The sequence below is a fragment of the Homalodisca vitripennis genome, chromosome 6 (assembly GCF_021130785.1).
Source record: "Homalodisca vitripennis isolate AUS2020 chromosome 6, UT_GWSS_2.1, whole genome shotgun sequence".
NCBI lineage: Eukaryota > Metazoa > Arthropoda > Insecta > Hemiptera > Cicadellidae > Homalodisca > Homalodisca vitripennis.
The window spans coordinates 125,699,176-125,705,299 of record NC_060212.1 but is presented as its reverse complement, the minus strand read 5'-3'; positions in this window follow the sequence as shown (position 1 = coordinate 125,705,299).

The window sequence follows — 6,124 nt, the reverse complement described above, 5'->3', positions numbered from 1 at the left end:
TTATAAGACAGTCGCCGACTGCCAATTTTCTCAACGCAAATGCAATATACACATAACATGGTTTTTCTTGAAATTAATAAAGAAATTTCCTCTCAGAAAAAAATCTATCGTCAGTGTTATTTTCAATAGAGATGTAAATTGTATGGTTTAAAATGATTGTATTAGTGAAATAATAACTTTTTTCTCAAATGATAAACTTTAGCTTGACACACTAAACCTTATAGTCTTACAAAATGTTTCAAATCAGCTTCTGTAAACCATATACAGATTTCCAATATCTTTAGCTAATTACGAGACGGTATTGTAGCAATTAGTTCAAAAGGTATCAAGCTAGTTAAAAGATAACTATTACGCCCTTATTTCAGCCAACCACTGAAACCAACGTGGTGAGGTACCAATGTATTTCTAAGGAGCAATTCCTTTTTGTACAAATTTCAAGACATACTGGTGGTGCGCTTTTTAGTTACTGATTAGCTTTCGGCTCCTAGCCTACATCGAAGTTTATGACCTGTTCTTATTTTTAGAACACATATCAATGAAACATATAGACATTTTTTTATTATGGGTGTTTGTGTTAGAGTGTTTATAAATATTTTATTTTAGTAACATTTTCTCCTTTTCCCCACCCTTAATATAAGCTATGCTTAGGATACAGAGCATAATTGAATATGTACTGTAACTGATGTACACACCTGCATTGTAAAAGTTGTCATAATCCATATTCACTGATGAGTTTCTTCATCTGTTTTCATAGTCCAATAATACTATGTTAAAAATTGGTTAATTGAAATTGGTACGATCATTTCTTTTTGCTAACAAAAAATAACTCACTAACATAACAAAATTTCAAACTGTCAGTTGCCTGTTAACAATTACGTAATTATATCTGTCTGTAATTACAAACATTTACTAACAAATTGTTCAAATATTAAATTTTTTATTTAGTGAAAGACATGTGTGTGCCATACTTGATTATTTTAGGTCTAGTTAGCACAACCTAATTTATTCTTAGCCTTAAAACTGTTCAAAGTTTATGATTAAACTTGTATTTTCCGTATGTTTACAAGTTTATGTCTCTTTGGCATGAATGCAAAACTTTGTTCAAGCAAGCTTCTGCTGAAGCCGAGGGATTGTCAGTTTAGTTTGAACTTTTGATCTTAGTGATTTGCTGAGCTAAGGCATTACTGAGAAAACTGTTAGCTCAAAACTTGGATCCAACCTCAATTTCGATAGTCTACTGTAGTAATGTAAAAAATTATTTATATGTGTATAGCCATGTCTTATAAAATACTATATTCTATCTCTCTGTCTCATACTATAATTAATTAAATCTACATTTCTATAGGAAATGTGAACATGATTTGAGTTTTTGCGAATGTCTACCTAAATAATACGAAATATTAGGTTAAAGTGTATAGGTACGTCAGTATATTTCGACAATCAGAAAACGTTTTGTTACTTTATTTTTGTATTGGTTAGATTAAGAATTCATAGTTTAAAACTCTTGCATAGTGTAGGAGAAGGTCTAGCTAGCTTCATCTTAAATAATACTATATTAAGTTAAAGAGGTAATAAATAATAAAATTGTATATACGCTAATGAAGACAGAACATTAACAATTATGATTAATAAACACCAAATTTTGTGATTTGTTTGTTTGTTATAATCAACGAGGGGAATAATCGTTGTGGTGGAACATCAATAAATAACGCTATTTGTACTTGTCAGTCATGTCCATAAGGTGAAAGCTCTGTGTTTTATAAAATAACCACTGGTTCTATTTGTTTGTTCTAAACACATAAACAGTTCTGGTTGCTCTTTTATGACAATGGCTGCTATCCGTGTTGTTTGTTTATGTTTTTCCAGTGAAACATTTAACACTGGGTTGTGAACGATACGTTTTGTCCTGATTATAAATCGTACAACTGCGTTTTGTTTTGTCAAATATTGGCGTCATAAGTTCGACTATATAATATGCTTGTTGAATACAATATGATAGAAATTAAATTATTAATTAAACGCATGTTTATAAATAAATAAAATGATTATTGTATTTCGGTAAACTAAATTTTATCAGCCATGCCATTAAAATATAAGGATAGAATACAAGTCTACTTCACTGTTATGGAAAAGTATTAGCCTACATTACACAACCCATAACATTTCGGTCCCTTTTAAACCTAAATAATTGAAATGTTACATTTGGCTTTTTACTCGCCTTGAAGTGTGTGTGTGTTTATGTTTGTGTTCAGTGGCAAAGTTTTCTTTTATATCATAGTGCTATAAAACTGTTGTTCTTGTTACCACCAGTTTATTTTGTAAATGACCAAAAATTTATTTTATTTGACAGGAACGTTGACCTAAGTCGTAAAAAATCTCTGCTTTATAGCACATATTAAAAAGTGCACATTATATATAAAAGTGAGACATTATTGATGTAGAAATATGTTTAATTTTAAAACAATATTCTATAGCAGTAATGATCAGTAATATTTTATGTGCACCTAAACAATGCAAGTTAATTATTTTTTAACCGACTTTTAGTGAAGATAAAAACAAAAGCATATTTTGTAAGGATTTTAAAGATATATTTTCGTAAAAATTACTACAGAACGTTATTTTCTAATTTTCATTTAATGTCATCAACTGTAATTTATTCAACACCTTCACTACCAGTTTGCCATATAGTTCAGTAGGAATAAAATGTCTGTGGGAATAGAGTGCCTATCCTAGTCTACAAGTTTAGAAGAGAGTCCCGCAAAGTCCTATAGGAATCAAAGTATAAATATTCAAAGAATACGAAAAAATCATCCATTGAAGTTAATTCAAATTGTGGATGATGCTTCATTTATACATAACGTTTATTTTCTAATTTTTATATAATGTCATCAACTGTAATTTATTCAACACCTTCACTACCAGTTTGCCGTATAGTTCAGTAGGAATAAAATGTCTGTGGGAATAGAGTGCCTATCCTAGTCTACAAGTTTAGAAGAGAGTCCCGCAAAGTCCTATAAGAATCAAAGTAAAAATATTCAAAGAATACGAAAAAATCAACCATTGAAGTTAAATCAAATTGTGGATGATGCTTCATTTATACATAAAGACTACTAAGTTAGGATGTGGTTAATGTTACTCGCAAGATTTGGCTGAGCGTTAGCAAACATTTTACATTGGTCTTGTAGGTAACCATGGTGAAAACGAGAAAATTGAATAAGAAATAAATTTTTATCCATCGCAATACACCCATAACAGAAAAAAACATGGCTTATTTTTATATTAGTAAACTAAGCATCCCAATTTTCACAACAGAATTTTAATGTCACTTTTGCGTACACGCTTATTATTTGGACGCTAATATGAGGTACAGTTTAATAATAAAATATTTAAATGTATCATTTGACAAAATGTATTGAAAAAGGTTTGATCTGCTGACTAGAACATTTTCATGAATTAAAGAATATTAAATGGTATAACCTGCAGGACTTCAATTCAGAATTCATTAGATAACACTTATATACAAATAAATTATGGATTTAACCACCATAATTAATAAAAGCAGGATCAAGCTTGCTAAATTAACACAAAGATTGGTGGATCTACAAAGAAAACTAGAAGAAATTATCATAGCCACAATTTTTCAAGTAATTTACTTTTAGTATAAACACTAAACAAGATGAAAAACATTTCCTTCCTGGAATGTGACATTATTTACTAGAAGGAAAAGTGAAATATATCATCTCTAATGGTGAATTTGATAACAATTAATCAGTAGAAGGAACTATTCAAAAGTATGAACTGTGAAACATTCTAGAAGAAAATGTCAAAGTCAGATGTTTGCCAACAAATTATTTCAAATCTTGTTCTGACGAAATTGCGAGATTCCACTCTAATCACCCAATTACCATTTATATTGGCAGCTGAGTCTTGCTTCTTCTTTGAAAGTCTTGAGATTTTCACGCTGCTGGGTAACAGTTGTAATTAAGTGAAAATGAGCCTTGAATTACTAAACTCCGGATTTCCAACTCATTTCACCCGAGTTCAAAGAAACATCACATCCGTTAGAGTGTATATATTAGTTATGATATAGAAAGCTAAAAGTGCTAAAAATACTTTGCATATTATCTAGAATACTTGACTGCTACACTCAAATGTCTTTATTAATCTATTGTTATCTTAAGTTAAGGGGCTAATTTTTCTGAAACCACTTCCACTTAAGTGCCTTAGGAAGACCCAATACGGATTTGTTATAATAAATTATATAATAGTGCTATATTGTAAATTTATTTACGTTTTTATTTGTATATACAAAATTAAAAAATAAGTTAAAAAGGAAAGCTTTTATTTCACTGTTTAACTTACTACATGTAACATGATAGTGATTCCTAATCTAATGACAATAAAAATCGACTTTGTTTGGTTTATTGAAGATAACACAGATACACAAAAGAGATTATATTTAATAATATAAAGACCTAAACACATCAAACTAATAACCATTATCCATACGTTTAATAAAAAGTCAGGGAGATGTTTTTGAATTTCCTTAAAACCTCATTGTAACTCAATAAATAATTAGTAAGCGAATTTGATTATGTTATCTAATGTTTTTGAATATTCATTCAGAAATAATATTAATTTATATAATATTGAGCATTTAAAATAAATAATCTAACATTTTGTGCATAACAACAATTTTGGAATAACAACTAAATTCTGTATAACATATATGAATAATTTATTTTTGTGGTTTTTATAAAATAATATAGTGCAAACTCAATGAAAATTCTCTGTAACTTTGAATGAATTGTAGTTTTAAATTACAATACCTGGGGAAATCTCAAAGGAACATGCTGAATTATTGGTGAAATTGAGTTTTACTGGTATTGATTCGTGAAAGAGGTAGTAAAAGGGAGACAATAACCCATTCTCATTCTTTTAACAAACAATCTCCAGGGAAATACTGTTGCAACCTGATGAAAATCTATTGATATTGAGACTTATTGACTCGGATTCATTAACATGTTCAAAACAGACAATATCCAACTCATTACTTTTAATCAAAGCCTAAGAGTTAGGACTTTTGCTCAGTGGCTAACACTGACACACTGCTTTAATGTGTGAAGATCGGTTTTCATTTTTCTGCCTAGAACACTGCATATGTAATATTGATTATATTGTTATATAAATTGAGATGATACCACCAACGGCACTTTAATAATTTTAGTCTCTTTGTAAATTTGGATGACGATAATATTACTAGTACACGCGTATTACGTTATATATTGTGACGTAAGAAATTTAGTTATTTTTGATATTTAAAACTGTTTAGAACGATTCTCTTTCGACAATGCTCACCTACTTGTTGATCAATAATTATATCAGAAACATCCCTCTACACATTTTACAAACAATGAGGCTATCTTGTTTGGCAGTGTAAAATAAGAAGGTAAACCCTAATATATATAACTAGAACTTATTAATAATCTTCATTAAAACACTGTAGAATTTTTTTGGACCACTGATAAATGAAAAATGAGAAGGAAGTCTACGTAAACTCAGAAATGATTTGTTAATGGATCAAATTAAACAATTTACTTATAACTAGTAAACAATGTAATAGATAAGTAAAATTTTAATAGAATAAAAAGTTGGAGAGAAACTGCATGTATTTAAAAATATTTATTTGTGGAACAACAAACACGAAAGTTAATCCCCAAAATCCTGTCAAAAGTGTTGTCACTAATTTCTTTGACAAACAAAAGTTTAACATAAACAAAAATTTAACGTGGAGTATTCTGAAAACAAAGCCTGTTTTGTTGATCTAGCTCTTGCAAAACAAAGTATTTACCCAAGGATCCTTTCTTTCCATAAAGCTTTTGTATTTTTTTCAAAACAATTTTAAATCCGAAAAAATATTCTAGAGACATTGTATTATAATATTTAAACAGTGATTAATTTTTTGTATGAAACATAAATGTCTTTCAGCATTTATTATTTTCAAATGAATTTATTTTGAACAGTGCAGACAATAAATTATAAACAATGTAAAGTTATAAAAATAATATGTACTAAATTATTCAAGTTCCAACCCTTTTAAAAATCATCCCTAAATATCTGAACA